We start from the raw sequence: 23,565 nt of genomic DNA, 5'->3' as shown, positions 1-23,565 counted from the left end.
TTAATTTATTTAGTCACTGATCCATATTTGTTCTCCTTTTTAGCCCTTTTCTGTTAGAATTCCCAGTAATGCCTGAAAAATTGCATATAAATCAATTGCATTTGATTTATGAATTAAAAGAATACATTATTCTGATCTCAATTTACTTCTCTAGAATGCTTCAAAAGAGTTAAGGGCCCAATGAAGTTGTCCTCAAATCGTTTTATTTATTTATTTCTCAAATTCCGTTTTTTTTTTTTTTTTTTTTTTTTTTTACCAAATTCAGTTTTTTTTTCATTTTAAGTTTTCTAGATTCCATTTTAATTGTTTAATTAAATTGCAATAATAAAAAAGCATGTTGAATTAACTGAATTCATAAAAACATAATGAAGTAATAATAAAATGAAGAAATCAAAAGAAGGCATAAAACATTACATTTATCTTTTGATCATATAAAATGAAACGGCTTTATTAAAAAGCTTTATTATAAAAGTTTTAATAATAATTCATTATTATTAATTTTAGTGTTATTATTAGGGGCCAAGCACCGAAGGTGCGGAGGCACCTATTGAAATCGTTAGTGTTCCTATTATTATTATTCTGCTTCTTCTTCTTCTTCTTCTTCTTCTTCCGCCATAGGAGTCTCTGGCAGCCCATAGAACCGTATGGTAAAAAGTTGTGAAATTTGGCACACTCATAGAGGCCAGTCTGAGCTGTCACTATAGCAAATTTGGTGCCTCTAACTCAATCCCTCTAGCGCCACCACCTGTCCAAAGTTTCACTCATATTTATGCTTATAACTTTTGACCCCTAAGGGCTAGAAACAAAATTCTTTTTTCATCGGATTCCTTGGCTCAAGCCGATTCGATTTCACCCTATGATGTCATTTTCCGGTATGCAAATTTTCCCGCCATTTTGAATTTTCTGAAAAACCTACTTTTTCGAACTCCTCCTAGGCCGTTGCTCCGATTTTCACGAAAATTGAAACAGATCATCTTCAGAGCATGTTGACAAAAAGTTATGGAATTCAAGTTGATTCGTCCAATCGTTTTCAATAAACGCACAAACAAATTTTACGTGGAGGTTGCAAAAACACACTAAAGGCTATATCTCCGCAACGCTTTATCGTATTCAAACCAACCTTGGTACATGTCATCACAAGCATGACTTGAAGCAACATGCAGCGTTTCGGCGCAGCGCCACCTACCTGTCCGGAGATACGAAAAATGCCTATTTTGGCTTATAACTTCTGAACCGTTTATCCAAAAATCATAAAATTGGTCTCATTAGATTCAGGGCGTCATGCCGAGTCGACTGATATCCAATTTTACCATGTCGGCCATTTTGGATGTCGGCCATTTTGAATTATGTGCAAAAATGCTGTATTTTATGAACGCATGAACAGATTGTTATGAAACTTGGTATGGGTCATCACCACGATGCCCTGAAGTAGCCTGAGAAGTTTCGAAACAGCGCCACCTAGTGGAGAATTTTTTTTTTCAAACGCTTATAACTTTGGGTGTGGTTGACATATTTTGATGGGAGTGTGTTTTTTGGTCTCCTGAATCCTTGCCGACTCCAACGATACCAGACTTGCCAGGTTTCGGCATATGGTTTGCGCAGAGTTGTAATTTAGTGCTTAAAAAACATTTGCTGATATCTTCGAAACCGCTAGTCCGATCGAGACGAAACCAGCCTCAGAAGTTCGGAAACATAGGTCGATAGCTATACGCTAATGCCCAAATCTCAAAATATTGATAGTAAGGGGTAGTAAAATCCAATCAAAGTCAGGTGTCAGTCCTTTTTTACGTGTTTTTTCATATAAATGTCTATAACTCCAAAACAAAATGAGATATTTTCACCAAACTTGACACACATATGTATGGGCTCACTACGAGGACACATAAAAAAATTGGTGGGATTGTGCCTCTTGGTGGCGCTATAATAAAACAAAACATGAAATTCCCATTGACTTCAATGCAGTATTACGGTTTAAAATGCTAATGCTATAATTTAAGAATGCATTAGCGTATCGTTACAAAACTCGGTATGTGTCTTCCGCTCCATGTCCTGAAGATACTCAAAAAGTTTCGGGGTAGCGCCACCTTGTGGTCAAAAGTTGTAATAAAATGTACAGAAATGCGAATAACTTTTGATTAAATTAACCCATTGTAATGAAACTGGTCATAATACAGTCAATGGCTCATGCCGAGAACATGGATACCAATTGTGCCATATTTTGCAAACCTATCTGTCCTCCGTCTTGTTATTTGTTAAAAACCTACTTTTTCAAACTCATCCTAGACCGTTTGTCCGATTTTCACCAAAATTGATCCGTATCGTCTTCAGACCATGCTGACAAATAGTTATGGATTTCGGATTGATAGACAAAACAGTTTTCATATACCACTGCAACAGAGTTGAGCCATGATGCAAAAATGACTCTTGAGGCTGTATCTCTGCAATGCTTTGACATATTGACACCAAACTTTGCATGTGTCATTGTCATCTCAATCTGACTAAACCACATCAGTTTCGTAACAGTGACACCTATTGGTCGAAAGTGATAAACCATTAAACCATTATTATTGACTGTATTTAAAATTTGACTGCTATTTTGCCTAAAATCAACTTAATAGGTCCTTAATGGCTCATTGTTGCAGTTGGCTTGAGACTTCCAGCCATGCTGGCATGTCTTGTCTTCTTCTTTGCGCTTGGCCCCGATAATGGCTGCTTGCAGCTATATTTATTATTATTATTATTTCATTGAGACAGAGAAATATCAACCTTTGTACAGCAGAATTTAATAACTTTTACATGCAGACGTTTGAGCATCCTTGTGTTTATGATACGATTGTTTTTCTCAAATGAAAGTGTAAAATGCTCATGAAGTGACTCTGGATGTGAAGTTCATACATTCATGTCTGCTCCTTTCATTTACACAGAGACGCGCAGAACATTCAGGATTGAAAGTAACATTAATAGTGTTTTTGCAGTAGTCTATATCACAATTTTATTTAATTCGATTTTTACTTATTCAGCAAAAATGTTACAAATTCGGTGAAATTCCATGTTATAGGCTACAGTAAATGATTATAATTTTTTTAATGATTCTGTGATTTCGTGATTCCGTTTGTGTTTTACGCATCGCAGAAAGCAAAGGGCTCTATGTTTTAGGTTTGACCACTAATGAGCATTGGACATTTAAAGCGTCCATTCAGCATGTTTTTTTTCTTTTTACAGGCTGTATAACAGTTTATATATTTAGGGGCCAAGCACCGAAGGTGCGGAGGCACCTATTGAAATCGTTAGTGTTCCTATTATTAGGGGCCAAGCACCGAAGGTGCGGAGGCACCTATTGAAATCGTTAGTGTTCCTATTATTATTATTCTGCTTCTTCTTCTTCTTCTTCTTCCGCCATAGGAGTCTCTGGCAGCCCATAGAACCGTATGGTAAAAAGTTGTGAAATTTGGCACACTCATAGAGGCCAGTCTGAGCTGTCACTATAGCAAATTTGGTGCCTCTAACTCAATCCCTCTAGCGCCACCACCTGTCCAAAGTTTCACTCATATTTATGCTTATAACTTTTGACCCCTAAGGGCTAGAAACAAAATTCTTTTTTCATCGGATTCCTTGGCTCAAGCCGATTCGATTTCACCCTATGATGTCATTTTCCGGTATGCAAATTTTCCCGCCATTTTGAATTTTCTGAAAAACCTACTTTTTCGAACTCCTCCTAGGCCGTTGCTCCGATTTTCACGAAAATTGAAACAGATCATCTTCAGAGCATGTTGACAAAAAGTTATGGAATTCAAGTTGATTCGTCCAATCGTTTTCAATAAACGCACAAACAAATTTTACGTGGAGGTTGCAAAAACACACTAAAGGCTATATCTCCGCAACGCTTTATCGTATTCAAACCAACCTTGGTACATGTCATCACAAGCATGACTTGAAGCAACATGCAGCGTTTCGGCGCAGCGCCACCTACCTGTCCGGAGATACGAAAAATGCCTATTTTGGCTTATAACTTCTGAACCGTTTATCCAAAAATCATAAAATTGGTCTCATTAGATTCAGGGCGTCATGCCGAGTCGACTGATATCCAATTTTACCATGTCGGCCATTTTGGATGTCGGCCATTTTGAATTATGTGCAAAAATGCTGTATTTTATGAACGCATGAACAGATTGTTATGAAACTTGGTATGGGTCATCACCACGATGCCCTGAAGTAGCCTGAGAAGTTTCGAAACAGCGCCACCTAGTGGAGAATTTTTTTTTTCAAACGCTTATAACTTTGGGTGTGGTTGACATATTTTGATGGGAGTGTGTTTTTTGGTCTCCTGAATCCTTGCCGACTCCAACGATACCAGACTTGCCAGGTTTCGGCATATGGTTTGCGCAGAGTTGTAATTTAGTGCTTAAAAAACATTTGCTGATATCTTCGAAACCGCTAGTCCGATCGAGACGAAACCAGCCTCAGAAGTTCGGAAACATAGGTCGATAGCTATACGCTAATGCCCAAATCTCAAAATATTGATAGTAAGGGGTAGTAAAATCCAATCAAAGTCAGGTGTCAGTCATTTTTTACGTGTTTTTTCATATAAATGTCTATAACTCCAAAACAAAATGAAATATTTTCACCAAACTTGACACACATATGTATGGGCTCACTACGAGGACACATAAAAAAATTGGTGGGATTGTGCCTCTTGGTGGCGCTATAATAAAACAAAACATGAAATTCCCATTGACTTCAATGCAGTATTACGGTTTAAAATGCTAATGCTATAATTTAAGAATGCACTAGTGTATCGTTACAAAACTCGGTATGTGTCTTCCGCTCTATGTCCCGAAGATATTCAAAAAGTTTCGGGGCAGCGCCACCTTGTGGTCAAAAGTTGTAATAAAATGTACAAAAATGCTAATAACTTTTGATTAAATTAGCCTATTGTAATGAGACTGGTCATAATACATTCATTGGCTCATGCCGAGAAGATAGATACCAATTTTGCCATATTTTGCAAACATATCTGTGCTCCGTCTTGTTATTTGTTAAAAATCTACTTTTTCAAACTCATCCTAGACCGTTTGTCCGATTTTCACCAAAATTGATCCGTATCGTCTTCAGACCATGCTGACAAATACTTATGGATTTCGGATTGATAGACAAAACAGTTTTCATATACCACTGCAACAGAGTTGAGCCATGATGCAAAAATTACTCTTGAGGCTGTATCTCTGCAATGCTTTGACATATTGACACCAAACTTTGCATGTGTCATTGTCATCTCAATCTGACTAAACCACATCAGTTTCGTAACAGTGACACCTATTGGTCGAAAGTGATAAACCATTAAACCATTATTATTGACTGTATTTAAAATTTGACTGCTATTTTGCCTAAAATCAACTTAATAGGTCCTTAATGGCTCATTGTTGCAGTTGGCTTGAGACTTCCAGCCATGCTGGCATGTCTTGTCTTCTTCTTTGCGCTTGGCCCCGATAATGGCTGCTTGCAGCTATATTTAGGGGCCAAGCACCGAAGGTGCGGAGGCACCTATTGAAATCGTTAGTGTTCCTATTATTATTATTCTGCTTCTTCCGCCATAGGAGTCTCTGGCAGCCCATAGAACCGTATGGTAAAAAGTTGTGAAATTTGGCACACTCATAGAGGCCAGTCTGAGCTGTCACTATAGCAAATTTGGTGCCTCTAACTCAATCCCTCTAGCGCCACCACCTGTCCAAAGTTTCACTCATATTTATGCTTATAACTTTTGACCCCTAAGGGCTAGAAACAAAATTCTTTTTTCATCGGATTCCTTGGCTCAAGCCGATTCGATTTCACCCTATGATGTCATTTTCCGGTATGCAAATTTTCCCGCCATTTTGAATTTTCTGAAAAACCTACTTTTTCGAACTCCTCCTAGGCCGTTGCTCCGATTTTCACGAAAATTGAAACAGATCATCTTCAGAGCATGTTGACAAAAAGTTATGGAATTCAAGTTGATTCGTCCAATCGTTTTCAATAAACGCACAAACAAATTTTACGTGGAGGTTGCAAAAACACACTAAAGGCTATATCTCCGCAACGCTTTATCGTATTCAAACCAACCTTGGTACATGTCATCACAAGCATAACTTGAAGCAACATGCAGCGTTTCGGCGCAGCGCCACCTACCTGTCCGGAGATATGAAAAATGCCTATTTTGGCTTATAACTTCTGAACCGTTTATCCAAAAATCATAAAATTGGTCTCATTAGATTCAGGGCGTCATGCCGAGTCGACTGATATCCAATTTTACCATGTCGGCCATTTTGGATGTCGGCCATTTTGAATTATGTGCAAAAATGCTGTATTTTATGAACGCATGAACAGATTGTTATGAAACTTGGTATGGGTCATCACCACGATGCCCTGAAGTAGCCTGAGAAGTTTCGAAACAGCGCCACCTAGTGGAGAATTTTTTTTTTCAAACGCTTATAACTTTGGGTGTGGTTGACATATTTTGATGGGAGTGTGTTTTTTGGTCTCCTGAATCCTTGCCGACTCCAACGATACCAGACTTGCCAGGTTTCGGCATATGGTTTGCGCAGAGTTGTAATTTAGTGCTTAAAAAACATTTGCTGATATCTTCGAAACCGCTAGTCCGATCGAGACGAAACCAGCCTCAGAAGTTCGGAAACATAGGTCGATAGCTATACGCTAATGCCCAAATCTCAAAATATTGATAGTAAGGGGTAGTAAAATCCAATCAAAGTCAGGTGTCAGTCATTTTTTACGTGTTTTTTCATATAAATGTCTATAACTCCAAAACAAAATGAAATATTTTCACCAAACTTGACACACATATGTATGGGCTCACTACGAGGACACATAAAAAAATTGGTGGGATTGTGCCTCTTGGTGGCGCTATAATAAAACAAAACATGAAATTCCCATTGACTTCAATGCAGTATTACGGTTTAAAATGCTAATGCTATAATTTAAGAATGCACTAGTGTATCATTACAAAACTCGGTATGTGTCTTCCGCTCTATGTCCCGAAGATATTCAAAAAGTTTCGGGGCAGCGCCACCTTGTGGTCAAAAGTTGTAATAAAATGTACAAAAATGCTAATAACTTTTGATTAAATTAGCCTATTGTAATGAGACTGGTCATAATACATTCATTGGCTCATGCCGAGAAGATAGATACCAATTTTGCCATATTTTGCAAACATATCTGTGCTCCATCTTGTTATTTGTTAAAAATCTACTTTTTCAAACTCATCCTAGACCGTTTGTCCGATTTTCACCAAAATTGATCCGTATCGTCTTCAGACCATGCTGACAAATAGTTATGGATTTCGGATTGATAGACAAAACAGTTTTCATATACCACTGCAACAGAGTTGAGCCATGATGCAAAAATTACTCTTGAGGCTGTATCTCTGCAATGCTTTGACATATTGACACCAAACTTTGCATGTGTCATTGTCATCTCAATCTGACTAAACCACATCAGTTTCGTAACAGTGACACCTATTGGTCGAAAGTGATAAACCATTAAACCATTATTATTGACTGTATTTAAAATTTGACTGCTATTTTGCCTAAAATCAACTTAATAGGTCCTTAATGGCTCATTGTTGCAGTTGGCTTGAGACTTCCAGCCATGCTGGCATGTCTTGTCTTCTTCTTTGCGCTTGGCCCCGATAATGGCTGCTTGCAGCTATTTAGGGGCCAAGCACCGAAGGTGCGGAGGCACCTATTGAAATTGTTAGTGTTCCTATTATTATTATTCTGCTTCTTCTTCTTCTTCTTCTTCTTCTTCTTCTTCTTCTTCTTCTTCCGCCATAGGAGTCTCTGGCAGCCCATAGAACCGTATGGTAAAAAGTTGTGAAATTTGGCACACTCATAGAGGCCAGTCTGAGCTGTCACTATAGCAAATTTGGTGCCTCTAACTCAATCCCTCTAGCGCCACCACCTGTCCAAAGTTTCACTCATATTTATGCTTATAACTTTTGACCCCTAAGGGCTAGAAACAAAATTCTTTTTTCATCGGATTCCTTGGCTCAAGCCGATTCGATTTCACCCTATGATGTCATTTTCCGGTATGCAAATTTTCCCGCCATTTTGAATTTTCTGAAAAACCTACTTTTTCGAACTCCTCCTAGGCCGTTGCTCCGATTTTCACGAAAATTGAAACAGATCATCTTCAGAGCATGTTGACAAAAAGTTATGGAATTCAAGTTGATTCGTCCAATCGTTTTCAATAAACGCACAAACAAATTTTACGTGGAGGTTGCAAAAACACACTAAAGGCTATATCTCCGCAACGCTTTATCGTATTCAAACCAACCTTGGTACATGTCATCACAAGCATGACTTGAAGCAACATGCAGCGTTTCGGCGCAGCGCCACCTACCTGTCCGGAGATACGAAAAATGCCTATTTTGGCTTATAACTTCTGAACCGTTTATCCAAAAATCATAAAATTGGTCTCATTAGATTCAGGGCGTCATGCCGAGTCGACTGATATCCAATTTTACCATGTCGGCCATTTTGGATGTCGGCCATTTTGAATTATGTGCAAAAATGCTGTATTTTATGAACGCATGAACAGATTGTTATGAAACTTGGTATGGGTCATCACCACGATGCCCTGAAGTAGCCTGAGAAGTTTCGAAACAGCGCCACCTAGTGGAGAATTTTTTTTTTCAAACGCTTATAACTTTGGGTGTGGTTGACATATTTTGATGGGAGTGTGTTTTTTGGTCTCCTGAATCCTTGCCGACTCCAACGATACCAGACTTGCCAGGTTTCGGCATATGGTTTGCGCAGAGTTGTAATTTAGTGCTTAAAAAACATTTGCTGATATCTTCGAAACCGCTAGTCCGATCGAGACGAAACCAGCCTCAGAAGTTCGGAAACATAGGTCGATAGCTATACGCTAATGCCCAAATCTCAAAATATTGATAGTAAGGGGTAGTAAAATCCAATCAAAGTCAGGTGTCAGTCATTTTTTACGTGTTTTTTCATATAAATGTCTATAACTCCAAAACAAAATGAAATATTTTCACCAAACTTGACACACATATGTATGGGCTCACTACGAGGACACATAAAAAAATTGGTGGGATTGTGCCTCTTGGTGGCGCTATAATAAAACAAAACATGAAATTCCCATTGACTTCAATGCAGTATTACGGTTTAAAATGCTAATGCTATAATTTAAGAATGCACTAGTGTATCATTACAAAACTCGGTATGTGTCTTCCGCTCTATGTCCCGAAGATATTCAAAAAGTTTCGGGGCAGCGCCACCTTGTGGTCAAAAGTTGTAATAAAATGTACAAAAATGCTAATAACTTTTGATTAAATTAGCCTATTGTAATGAGACTGGTCATAATACATTCATTGGCTCATGCCGAGAAGATAGATACCAATTTTGCCATATTTTGCAAACATATCTGTGCTCCATCTTGTTATTTGTTAAAAATCTACTTTTTTAAACTCATCCTAGACCGTTTGTCCGATTTTCACCAAAATTGATCCGTATCGTCTTCAGACCATGCTGACAAATAGTTATGGATTTCGGATTGATAGACAAAACAGTTTTCATATACCACTGCAACAGAGTTGAGCCATGATGCAAAAATGACTCTTGAGGCTGTATCTCTGCAATGCTTTGACATATTGACACCAAACTTTGCATGTGTCATTGTCATCTCAATCTGACTAAACCACATCAGTTTCGTAACAGTGACACCTATTGGTCGAAAGTGATAAACCATTAAACCATTATTATTGACTGTATTTAAAATTTGACTGCTATTTTGCCTAAAATCAACTTAATAGGTCCTTAATGGCTCATTGTTGCAGTTGGCTTGAGACTTCCAGCCATGCTGGCATGTCTTGTCTTCTTCTTTGCGCTTGTTATTATTCTGCTTCTTCTTCCGCCATAGGAGTCTCTGGCAGCCCATAGAACCGTATGGTAAAAAGTTGTGAAATTTGGCACACTCATAGAGGCCAGTCTGAGCTGTCACTATAGCAAATTTGGTGCCTCTAACTCAATCTCTCTAGCGCCACCACCTGTCCAAAGTTTCACTCATATTTATGCTTATAACTTTTGACCCCTAAGGGCTAGAAACAAAATTCTTTTTTCATCGGATTCCTTGGCTCAAGCCGATTCGATTTCACCCTATGATGTCATTTTCCGGTATGCAAATTTTCCCGCCATTTTGAATTTTCTGAAAAACCTACTTTTTCTAACTCCTCCTAGGCCGTTGCTCCGATTTTCATGAAAATTGAAACAGATCATCTTCATAGCATGCTGACAAAAAGTTATGGAATTTAAGTTGATTCGTCCAATCGTTTTCAATAAACGCACAAACAAATTTTACGTAGAGGTTGCAAAAACACACTAAAGGCTATATCTCCACAACGCTTTATCGTATTCAAACCAAACTTGGTACATGTCATCACAAGCATGACCTGAAGCAACATGCAGCGTTTCGGCGCAGCGCCACCTACTGGTCCGGAGATACGAAAAATGCATATTTTGGCTTATAACTTCTGAACCGTTTATCCAAAAATCATAAAATTGGTCTCATTAGATTCAGGGCGTCATGCCGAGTCGAATGATATCCAATTTTACCATGTCGGCCATTTTGGATGTCGCCCATTTTGAATTATGTGCAAAAATGCTGTATTTTATGAACGCATGAACGGATTGTTACGAAACTTGGTATGGGTCATCACCACGATGCCCTGAAGTAGCCTGAGAAGTTTCGAAACAGCGCCACCTAGTGGATAATTCTTTTTTTTCAAACGCTTATAACTTTGGGTGTGAGTGAAAAATTTTGATGGCAGTAGCTTTTTTGGGCTCCTGAATCCTTGCCGAGTCCAACGATACAAGACATGCCCAGTTTCGGCATATGGTTTGCGCAGCGTTGTAATTTAGCGCTTAAAAAACATTTGCTGATATCTTCAAAACCGCTAGTCCGATCGAGACGAAACCAGCCTCAGAAGTTCGGAAACATAGGTCGATAGCTATACGCTAATGCCCAAATGTCAAAATATTGATAGTAAGGGGTAGTAAAATCCAATCAAAGTCAGGTGTCAGTCATTTTTTACGTGTTTTTTCATATAAATGTCTATAACTCCAAAACAAAATGAAATATTTTCACCAAACCTGACACACATATGTATGGGCTCACTACGAGGACACATAAAAAAATTGGTGGGATTGTGCCTCTTGGTGGCGCTATAATAAAACAAAACATGAAATTCCCATTGACTTCAATGCAGTATTACGGTTTAAAATGCTAATGCTATAATTTAAGAATGCACTAGTGTATCATTACAAAACTCGGTATGTGTCTTCCGCTCTATGTCCCGAAGATATTCAAAAAGTTTCGGGGCAGCGCCACCTTGTGGTCAAAAGTTGTAATAAAATGTACAAAAATGCTAATAACTTTTGATTAAATTAGCCTATTGTAATGAGACTGGTCATAATACATTCATTGGCTCATGCCGAGAAGATAGATACCAATTTTGCCATATTTTGCAAACATATCTGTGCTCCATCTTGTTATTTGTTAAAAATCTACTTTTTCAAACTCATCCTAGACCGTTTGTCCGATTTTCACCAAAATTGATCCGTATCGTCTTCAGACCATGCTGACAAATAGTTATGGATTTCGGATTGATAGACAAAACAGTTTTCATATACCACTGCAACAGAGTTGAGCCATGATGCAAAAATTACTCTTGAGGCTGTATCTCTGCAATGCTTTGACATATTGACACCAAACTTTGCATGTGTCATTGTCATCTCAATCTGACTAAACCACATCAGTTTCGTAACAGTGACACCTATTGGTCGAAAGTGATAAACCATTAAACCATTATTATTGACTGTATTTAAAATTTGACTGCTATTTTGCCTAAAATCAACTTAATAGGTCCTTAATGGCTCATTGTTGCAGTTGGCTTGAGACTTCCAGCCATGCTGGCATGTCTTGTCTTCTTCTTTGCGCTTGGCCCCGATAATGGCTGCTTGCAGCTATATTTATTATTCTGCTTCTTCTTCTTCTTCTTCTTCCGCCATAGGAGTCTCTGGCAGCCCATAGAACCGTATGGTAAAAAGTTGTGAAATTTGGCACACTCATAGAGGCCAGTCTGAGCTGTCACTATAGCAAATTTGGTGCCTCTAACTCAATCCCTCTAGCGCCACCACCTGTCCAAAGTTTCACTCATATTTATGCTTATAACTTTTGACCCCTAAGGGCTAGAAACAAAATTCTTTTTTCATCGGATTCCTTGGCTCAAGCCGATTCGATTTCACCCTATGATGTCATTTTCCGGTATGCAAATTTTCCCGCCATTTTGAATTTTCTGAAAAACCTACTTTTTCGAACTCCTCCTAGGCCGTTGCTCCGATTTTCACGAAAATTGAAACAGATCATCTTCAGAGCATGTTGACAAAAAGTTATGGAATTCAAGTTGATTCGTCCAATCGTTTTCAATAAACGCACAAACAAATTTTACGTGGAGGTTGCAAAAACACACTAAAGGCTATATCTCCGCAACGCTTTATCGTATTCAAACCAACCTTGGTACATGTCATCACAAGCATGACTTGAAGCAACATGCAGCGTTTCGGCGCAGCGCCACCTACCTGTCCGGAGATACGAAAAATGCCTATTTTGGCTTATAACTTCTGAACCGTTTATCCAAAAATCATAAAATTGGTCTCATTAGATTCAGGGCGTCATGCCGAGTCGACTGATATCCAATTTTACCATGTCGGCCATTTTGGATGTCGGCCATTTTGAATTATGTGCAAAAATGCTGTATTTTATGAACGCATGAACAGATTGTTATGAAACTTGGTATGGGTCATCACCACGATGCCCTGAAGTAGCCTGAGAAGTTTCGAAACAGCGCCACCTAGTGGAGAATTTTTTTTTTCAAACGCTTATAACTTTGGGTGTGGTTGACATATTTTGATGGGAGTGTGTTTTTTGGTCTCCTGAATCCTTGCCGACTCCAACGATACCAGACTTGCCAGGTTTCGGCATATGGTTTGCGCAGAGTTGTAATTTAGTGCTTAAAAAACATTTGCTGATATCTTCGAAACCGCTAGTCCGATCGAGACGAAACCAGCCTCAGAAGTTCGGAAACATAGGTCGATAGCTATACGCTAATGCCCAAATCTCTAAATATTGATAGTAAGGGGTAGTAAAATCCAATCAAAGTCAGGTGTCAGTCATTTTTTACGTGTTTTTTCATATAAATGTCTATAACTCCAAAACAAAATGAAATATTTTCACCAAACTTGACACACATATGTATGGGCTCACTACGAGGACACATAAAAAAATTGGTGGGATTGTGCCTCTTGGTGGCGCTATAATAAAACAAAACATGAAATTCCCATTGACTTCAATGCAGTATTACGGTTTAAAATGCTAATGCTATAATTTAAGAATGCACTAGTGTATCATTACAAAACTCGGTATGTGTCTTCCGCTCTATGTCCCGAAGATATTCAAAAAGTTTCGGGGCAGCGCCACCTTGTGTTCAAAAGTTGTAATAAAATGTACAAAAATGCTAATAACTTTTGATTAAATTAGCCTATTGTAATGAGACTGGTCATAATACATTCATTGGCTCATGCCGAGAAGATAGATACCAATTTTGCCATATTTTGCAAACATATCTGTGCTCCATCTTGTTATTTGTTAAAAATCTACTTTTTCAAACTCATCCTAGACCGTTTGTCCGATTTTCACCAAAATTGATCCGTATCGTCTTCAGACCATGCTGACAAATACTTATGGATTTCGGATTGATAGACAAAACAGTTTTCATATACCACTGCAACAGAGTTGAGCCATGATGCAAAAATTACTCTTGAGGCTGTATCTCTGCAATGCTTTGACATATTGACACCAAACTTTGCATGTGTCATTGTCATCTCAATCTGACTAAACCACATCAGTTTCGTAACAGTGACACCTATTGGTCGAAAGTGATAAACCATTAAACCATTATTATTGACTGTATTTAAAATTTGACTGCTATTTTGCCTAAAATCAACTTAATAGGTCCTTAATGGCTCATTGTTGCAGTTGGCTTGAGACTTCCAGCCATGCTGGCATGTCTTGTCTTCTTCTTTGCGCTTGGCCCCGATAATGGCTGCTTGCAGCTATATTTTTTATTATTATTATATTTATGTATAATACTAATCTGGTGAACAGGAAGGTGAACCCATATTACAATTCCCAGCTGGTCTTATTGTGCTATTGTGTTAAGGTTTGCATTTGCCTGAAAATATCCTTTTGGTTTTATGATTTTTGGTCTTTTTTAATTGTGCCTTTAAGCTGCCTGGTCAAATAAGGAAACAATTACAAGATGTTGGCTAGGGAATTGCTTCAATTTGCCAAATAAATTTATCTTGATCCTCATAGTGGTGAAAACATTTGTGGAGCTTTGCCGATTCATTAATCAGAAGCGTATGATCGCTGAAGTATTAGGGTTTATAGTAAAGCATTGCTCTCAGATTTCTGCGCAACCTGTAGACAATTAAACTCCATGTAAAGTGGTCTCATTTTTATTCAGCTAAATCTGGAATCTCTGAATCAATATGAAGTCCCAAATAAAAACAACTGAATTACATTATTTAAATGATAAAACCTTATTCTTGTTCTTAATTAATTGATTTTTCTCCCCTGTGATATAAAGAAATGCAGTCTTTATCAAAACAGCTTGTCAAAAAGTTGTTGGCCTGATGTGCATTGTAGATGCACAAAGCAAATATATTCATCCTCTCGTGTATTCTCCGCTCAGTTGTAGTTTCCACCCATACATTTGCATGCCGATGAGTAGAGTAGAGTATTTCAGACATTTGAAGTTCACCGTCACTACTGCTGATCAGTGGAGGTTCACGTGTGTGCTGTGTCATAAAAGATAGAACTATTAGAACTGAATGACTGGAGTCTGAGCCTCAGGCAGGAGTGCTTTCAAAATCCCTGTGCCTGTGAACCTTACCAGAAGACTTTGATTTCAAAAGACGTTCATTACCATTGATGTGGCATGTTGTGGCCATGATTCCTGTGCATTTTTCAGAGGGTTTAAAGGTTGTTCATCTTTTTTGTTTTAATAGTTAAGCAATGAAAGTTACTAATGATGTTTTTAATCACAGTCATCTTCAGTTACCTCAAGGTGAGCATAGGCTTTTCACATGTATTTGACAATGTACTATGTTATAGTATGTTTTTATTTTTTATTTGACTGCTTGCAATAGCATACTAACACAAAACTCTTTAATTCCGCAGTATATAATATGTATGCTATGCACAGTTTTTCTTCAATGCACACAGCAAAGTATAGGGCACAACAATGAGGTTTTTGTTTTCAACTGGGCCCTTAGAAATTATTTTTTAATGGGTAAAAATGTATTTGGATGGTCCCCATTAGACATTGTGCTAACTATTAGTAACGTTGCACCCACGTGTCAGCTAACTTTTAATAGTGTATTAGTAGACTAGACTGTTTATTTTACTTAAGACTGTCTAATTATCTGCTAACACTTTATTTTGATGGTCCCCCATTCTTCTAAATACAAGTAACTTAACAAGTACATGTTAATAACTTATTCTACTATCCTAACTCAACCCTACCTATAATAGTTGGTTGAGATGTAGGTGCAATGTTACTTATAGTCAACAGAATGTCTAAAGGGGACCATCAAAGTAAAGTTTAACCTTTTTAATTCCTCTACATGTTTTAATGGTCCACAACACACAAATTAATTCAAAAATGTTCATGCATTTTAGTAGTAGGATATTAGTACTTTTGTATAAAAACAAACAGCTAATGTCAGTCTGGATAAGCGTCCACTGTCAGAATGCACAAAATCATACTTAAAACCTTTTAACAGGCCTTGTAAAATGGCAGATCTTTTTCATCTCAGGAAACCAGGACAGACCGTCAGGGACACGCGTGTGCCAAGGATACCCAAGAGCTGATCCTTCAGGGTTAGGGAGGGAGTCAGACCTCCCTAAGTGAATTTGTGTTAGATGCTAACTGAATCTAAAAACATTTAAACTGAACAAAATAAATGCAGCAATATAGTACGATGCTGTTCCAGTACCGCTTTCAGAAAAACATACTTGTATTTAAACTGTCAGTTTATTCGTTTTGATTGTGTGCCCTGCATTAAAATGCAGCAAAGTTAACCATATTTCATAAATAAACCAGCATATATTTTGTATGACTTTTTTTGTTTAATCCAGTTTGAAACCTGATACCTGAAGGTTTCCCCCTCAGATTGTTTTGAAACATTTCTCTGGAAAGAAATGTCTCAAAACAAACAAAAAATGTGGTCCAAGCTGAGAGAAAAAAGGTGGAGGTTTCCTATTCTATTGTCACTTGCATTTGGCTTTCATTATGTTCCTGCCCCAGGCGCCTGGCGGCCTGTGAGGGAGCCAACAGTGATTTGGTTTATAGAGATCATATGGCGAGGAAACAGGGCTTGAAAGATGCAGCTCCAAGAATCAGATTTGACGAATTTCCTATGATTTGAGCTCAAGTTTATTCTTTCCTGTCGTGGAACAGACACCCCGTAGCACACGCGCCGGACCGGGGATGAGCAGCGGAGAGGGTCACTTAAGCTACAATGTGGGCTCTGTTTTCACACATCTTGAATTGCATTTCCTATATCAGGACAAGAGGTCCTGGTAAGTGATCCAGAATGTTGGCTGGAAACCACACAGAGTGAAGGTTGCCTTTGTCATTAACAATCAATGGAACCACCATCAGCTGCTGCATGCCTGGAAATGATAATAAGGCTGTTTTTATTGTATAATTAAAAAAAGTGAGGGTACAGTGCCCTATAAACTCAGAGAGAGTCCTTCCCTAAATCAGGAAAACTTCCCGTTTTGAATTCTCCTTGTCCCTTCCTTGCAAAAAAGACAATCACCTCACGCCCATCTGCCGGCTGTCGGCCTTCTGCTAGAACGAATGCCAGTCTTCATCAACACGACTGAAATGTCATCAAGTAGTTTAATGCTCCTTAATATCGCTGTATCGTTTACGTTCCTGAGCATGCTAGAAATGAGTCCCAGCTGGGGATTTTTGGAAGCCCAGAGAGAGCAGAGGGTGGGGGGAATTGACAGGCTATTTAGACGTGCTACTTCACTTTGCATTAGAGTGTACAATATCAGGCACAGAAAGCCAAAGTAAGGCCAGATTTCAGGCAATGCTCATTGGGCCTGGAGCGATGGATCACTTACCTCAGGAAATCAAAGTCAATGGTAGAGGATCTGGCCTGGAGACGAGCCCAGAACCCCCGTGAAAAAGTGTGAAACCTGTAGAAAGAAAAGAGTGACTCATTGAGAAAATCCATTACAGCTCGAGAAGCCAATAAGCATAAAAAGAGCTGTCTTGTTAAATCCAGCGGTTGATAAAGCAAGGCTTTGACTTGAAGAATTGCCTCGGGGCACCGGTGATACAAGGTAGCAAGAGAGATGGTTATTGATACAGGGAGATGTTTTAGAGAGTCGCCGTTTACTGCCTCACAGCCTCTGTGTTTAGTGCCAAAAGAGAGAGTCAGGATGAGATGTCAGGCTTTACCTGTGGCCTACTTGGAATTTGTGTTTAATACAGTGAAGGCATACACAAAAAGACAGAATTGCAAGAATTATTAGTGTCCTCCCTTCAAAAGCAGAAATTTGTCTGGTTTCTAAATTGACATCATTAGAATGTAGGCGGTTGTATGCTGGTTTTCTTCCGCCCGCCGCTGTCCTGCATGATTACAGGGTGTTTGCCTTAAACCCTCTGAAACTGTTACTGTACCGATAGGACACTGATTTCATCTTCTGCTTCGTGTTTACGGCAATCATCCTCATTTTCCTGCTTGACTTCTTGTCCCTCTCTCACAATGTTCAGTGTTACAGTAGCTCTCAATCTGGTGAGGGACAGTAAACTACAGTATTTGAAGAAATGCCTTGTGTAAACCGATTTGAAGTGACATGCTCAAGATGCTCCGATCGGCTTAATGTCGGCCTTGATTGTTGTTATTGAAGACGGTGCCCTTTACTTTCAAATACGTCAATTTTGGGAAAAGAGGATGGGTATTATTTGTCACTAAGGGATGAGGTTCGAGGCATCATCAGGTATGAGCCACCTGTCAGATAACCTGTGACCCTTTAATCGTCTTGGCTCTCCTAAGCTGGTGGCTCCCTCTGTAGATTTGTCTTTAATGCGCTGTGATTCTGTTTTTTCTTTTTCTCAAAGCTGCTCTTTTCTCATCTCTGCCCTGCTGTGTGGTTGAAGCTCAAGTGCAGCCAAAACAAGCTTCAAATCCCCCATATTAGGACAGTCGAAAAGACAACTTAATCATTAATCCATCCTCTTGCAACTATTTTTCTCTTCAAAACAGCATAAAACCAAAGGAAAATAACTATAAAGAGTATTTCTGTTACATTACATATTTGCCATTATGCGCTGTAGATTATTCTCATGTTAATTTTCATTCAAAGACTAAGCAATAGCAGATACATTTAGTTTGTTAGTGGTTAAATTGATAATATTGTGCCTGAAATTGTAACAGTTACTGAAAGCAATTTCCATGCACATAAGCAGAATTTATTTATGTATGAAATCAAATTATTTTGCCTTCATCCCATGACTCTCTGAGGGAGTTGCTTTCTAATCAATCAAGTACTGGAATCCTAGAGCTCTTAGAGGGCTGTGGAAAAACCCATGGAGATTATGGATGGTTAGTAGGATGTTGAGTGAGATTCAGGCATCTAAACAAATAAATAGACACAAGCTTTGTTAACTCATTACTGTGTTCCTTTTTTTCTTTTTCTTTTTTAAATGGGAAAAAATAAAATGAAATGATAAATTGATAGAGAAAATTTAGTCAAACTTTCAGTCCCGATACCAATGCCTGGGCTTTGTGTATCTGTCGACTCGATACCGGATACCAATCTGATACTATTGTTGAATTAATAATAAATTGTATACCTTCCACCTTATACCTTCCTTGAAGAGGCTAAAGGCACCAGACTTTACTAACATAATAAGACAAAATAACAGATGTATGCAGTGTTGAATTCTTATTTATTAAAAAAAAAAACAATTGTGCATTCAAAGCTAAATTAGAATGTAATCAAACTTCTTTAAATCAATAAAGTGTAGCAGTGGAAACAAAACAGTGTAATGGTCAAACATACAATAGTAATCTTACAGTTACCAAACATTGTAAACATGTAAAAATAAAAATGTAATTCTAATAAATTTGTTATATAACAATTGTGCATTTAAATCTAAAATATAATGCAGGGCTTCACATTAAGCATGCTCATGCTCAAATCGGTCATTCACTTGTCCGAGTAAAAAATGTGCTTGTCCGGAAAAAAGTTAGATTTGCTCAACGAATGTTGCTCAACAAATCTCTATTACATGGATTTTCCCCCCTCCAGTTTAGCTTTTATTCCCTCTTTTTTCCCTCTCTATTAATTATAGCCAACAGTATAATTTAAAGCTATTGATTTTAACATTTAAGTAGGCTTTACTTAATAATAGGCTTTACAATATATAACAAAATCTAATTTAAATAAACTTAACTTAAAGGGGTGATGAATTGAGAAATCAACTTTCCCTTGAGCTTTTGATATATAAAAGATCATGGTCACGTTTCAGACCTGAAAATGTCCTTGTTAGTCAAAGAAAAGCTTTTATAGACTCCAGGCCCACACTGATAAAAACAACTTGTAAGATTTACTTGATAAAATCTTTGTAACAATTTGCACTCAGTTTTTCTAAGTAAAATTTACTGCTGCGATATCAAGTATAACTTACTTGCCAATATCAAGTAAAATGTACTTAACTATAAATGTAACATTTGCAAAGACATTAAGTAAATGTTACTTAATTATATTTAACTTAGCATGTTGTATTTATTAAAAGTAATCAAGTAAATTTAATTTTAAAAGGAGCATAACTATTGTGAAAATTTTATAAATCTGTATTATTTACTCTTATGAAGTAATTAAGTAGATTTTATAATGTTTGTCCATTTGACATTTTGAATTACTTAGTTGAATTAATTTATATTACTCACTATTATTATGTAAATGTTGCTATTTTAAACCAAATAAATGTAATAATGTTCTCTGCATCAAATACATTTATCACAAATCACACATAAATACAATAAAGTTGAACAGTTTATTATGTCAAAATTTACAATTAACCATTAAATCAGTAATGTTCACATCAACTGATTAAGTAGTTAAGGTACATTCATTATAATTTACAATAACTGTAGAATTAACCATGTATGGTTCAACTAAACATCAGCAGCCAACAGTGGCATAACTAACATTAAAGGGTTAGTTCAGCCAAATATGAAATGTATCACATTTGAGTCCAAAAATAACAAAAACTACGACTTTATTCAGCATTGTCTTCTCTTCCGTGTTTGTGTTCAATCCTCAAATAAAGATTCAAACGTGGAAGAGAAGCCAATGCTGAATAAAGTCGTAGTTTTTGTTATTTTTGGACCCAAATGTATTTTGGATGCTTCAAGAGACTCTAATTAACCCACTGATGTCTCATATGGACTACTGTGATGATGTTTTTATTCCCTTTCTGGACATGGACAGTATAGTGTGCATACACTTGCATACGCTCTCGGACTAAATATTAAATATCTTAAACTGTGTGTGAAGATGAACGGAGGTCTTACGGGTGTGGAGCGACATTAGGGAGAGGAGTTAATGACAGACATTTCATTTTTGACTGAACTGAACTAACTTAACCCTTTAATGACGAGCACATGCATTGTCCAGCTGAAACAGAATGGTCACTTTTCCTTAATGCTCATTCATCGACTGGATCCTCTCGATCAGCTCCATGGACGACCATCTTAAGGATATGTTCAGCGGCAACACTGCGACTGTCCTCCTGCATACAGTTTGTAAGAAAGAAAGAACACAATTCCATTTAAGAAATAGAATTACATTTATAACATTACATTTTATTTTCATTAAAAAGGTGACCGGACCTTCATGTCGTTAGCTCACTAAAATAGAATTGCTGACATTCATGAACTTGTTGCTAACGTTATACATCAATGCTTATTTGGTATCAGAGTTCACCTGCCATCCAAACTTTCCTTCTTTAGTGCAGAGTGCAGACTAACTTATGCTTTGATATAATAATTGCTGTGAAATTTTCAGTGGATATAAAAACAACTAACTTAGACACTTTTAAAAAATGCTAAGATGCTAGAGGACACACACACAGGCAGCCAGCACTTAATCACGGCCAGCTAACATTAAATTATTTTGAAGTTAACCAGACAGGGTGACTTTTTCTACAAGAACGTGGCTAACTACATTTAATCCCCTCTATCTTTGACTAAACACCAGTCTCAACTTTATAGAAGTGGATCATGCTTTAGCTTTAGCTACCGTTATTGTGATTAAAACTCACTTTTAGTCAATTTTAAACCGTAACATCTATGCAATAATCAAACCATCAAAACGAAGTACATCGTTATCACAAATCTAAAATAGAAAGGTCAGAACTTACCCAGAATAAGTCAGCCATGTAAAAGCGACATCCCAAACCGACCGTCTCTGCCACTGAACCGGGATCTTTTTGAGCAACAACAAAAACGGCCGGGCAGATTCAAACACACTTTGCTTTTCAGATTAAAATTTACTTAGTATTTTTAGGTGAATGTGCTGTGACTATAAAACATTAAATACTATTTGTAAATATATAGTAAAATGTACTCTTTCTTCTCAGTTAATTTATTACATTAATAAATTGTGTAAATTTTACATAAGATATATAGTTCCAACTTAATCTTGATTTTACTATGTATAAATTACATGAATTAATGTAATAGATTTTACAATACCACAAAGTCATTTTTTTCAGTGCAGAAAACGATCGTGTGCTCATCTTTAAATCGTTGCGCAATGAAACACGCCTCTACAGTACGTCTAATTCAGTAGCCCTGCCCACCGACTCATGGAGCTGCGAAGGAGATAGCAAGATATTACGCTATTCCTGGTTGTGGAAGAACACAGTCGCTGCATAAGCTTCCTTCGTGGGTGAACTTTATTTTTAATGAAGTTCCAGCTGGGAAGACAATGGTGTTCATTTCACTTTATTTCACTGCGGAATCGTTTGTAAACAAATCTCAGTTCGATGCTGGATTTGCAGACATTTGAGATTAAAGCACAATGCTTTTTCTTCTATATTGGTTGCGACAGGAATGGTGCAACACACTTGTGTGAGTAAAACATGTTTTTTATATGTAATAGTATTACATTGTTATAGACCATTTTGCTTATGTGTATGTGTCTAACAGAACATACCTTTAGCACGCTGGACTCAGACACGTATGGGCCAGGGCTCCCAAAGCCCAACGTCCCAGGGCTATGTGTTTTACAGACAGGCTACCAAAACGGAAGCCCGTCGGCAGGCCGATAAATCTCATAATATTCCTTTCTTGTTCTGCGCTAATCTCTCTCTCTTGACTTGACTTTTGAAGGGCACGCGTACATGTGTGTGCGCGTGGTTCGTGCTTATATCCAGTCCAAGGGTCCAGCGGTTCCCGTCATGAAACAAGAACGCCTATTGGGCATTCCTGGTAGCATCTCATCGACCAATCGCGATGAGTTTCTCAAGGCACATGGGTATGATGTCATATGCGTTATTTTTCCCCCCAAACCAGTTGAGCGGAAATGCCCTGCAACCGATTCTAAACATTTCATTTGGCCATGTCAATTACAATAACGATTGCCTACACCAATTATATCCACCTGATCTTTAAACCTACCCAACACCAGACACATTCTGCATTTTTACATTTTCAAAAAAACATAATTTAGTACGTTTATAAATCCATTTACATTGTGGACACACACACACACATAATGGTTCGTGTAATGGTGGCCTACCAGGGGCGTTCCAGTCTGCGAAAACGGTAACCCCCACCAGCACGATAACGCCCATTTGTGGCCGCAGTTGGATGATATTGCTTATATCCACCGATCGGGCGGACCATGTAATACAAAAATAATAGTCCAATCAATGGAACTATTTTACATGAGGAAAAATTTGAAACTATTTCAAAAAAGAAAAACTAAAGGGTGGATGAGAACTCGGGTGGATGAGAAATAAATCATTGTGTTTGTTTGATAAACCGAGCCCTCTGGTCGAGATAATCAATCCGGTTGCCGCTTTCAAAACAATCCCTCCCTCATGTGAAATGAACTGACAGGGGAGCTGAAGCTCATTAAATATGCAAATCTTATCCAATCCTTGCCGTGGGCGTTTACTTCCAAGTCTTCAGTGCAGCACACCCATCAAAATGGAAAAATAGCCTATTACTTATTAGTTATGTTGTTTTTCAAAGAAAAAAACACACAAACGTAATTTGTTGATCTCAAACAACAGTATAAATAAAATCAAAAAGTCAGTTCATGACACCTTTAAAACAGTCTTCACATAAACACATTGTAATGTTATTTTTAGCTTTGCATTTAATATATCAGGGTTCA

The 23,565-nt window shown here is 37.7% G+C and overlaps 1 long non-coding RNA gene across 1 annotated transcript in view; it reads left to right on the top strand.

Annotated features, from left to right (window-relative positions):
* Positions 1 to 23,565, top strand: part of LOC137084778 (uncharacterized) — a 168,956-nt gene that overhangs the window by 17,635 nt on the left and 127,756 nt on the right. The window lies entirely within an intron of this gene.

The sequence above is a fragment of the Pseudorasbora parva genome, chromosome 1 (genome assembly GCF_024679245.1).
Source record: "Pseudorasbora parva isolate DD20220531a chromosome 1, ASM2467924v1, whole genome shotgun sequence".
Lineage (NCBI taxonomy): Eukaryota > Metazoa > Chordata > Actinopteri > Cypriniformes > Gobionidae > Pseudorasbora > Pseudorasbora parva.
Note: the sequence above shows the minus strand (reverse complement) of the source record. Positions and strands in the feature narration are given on the sequence as shown.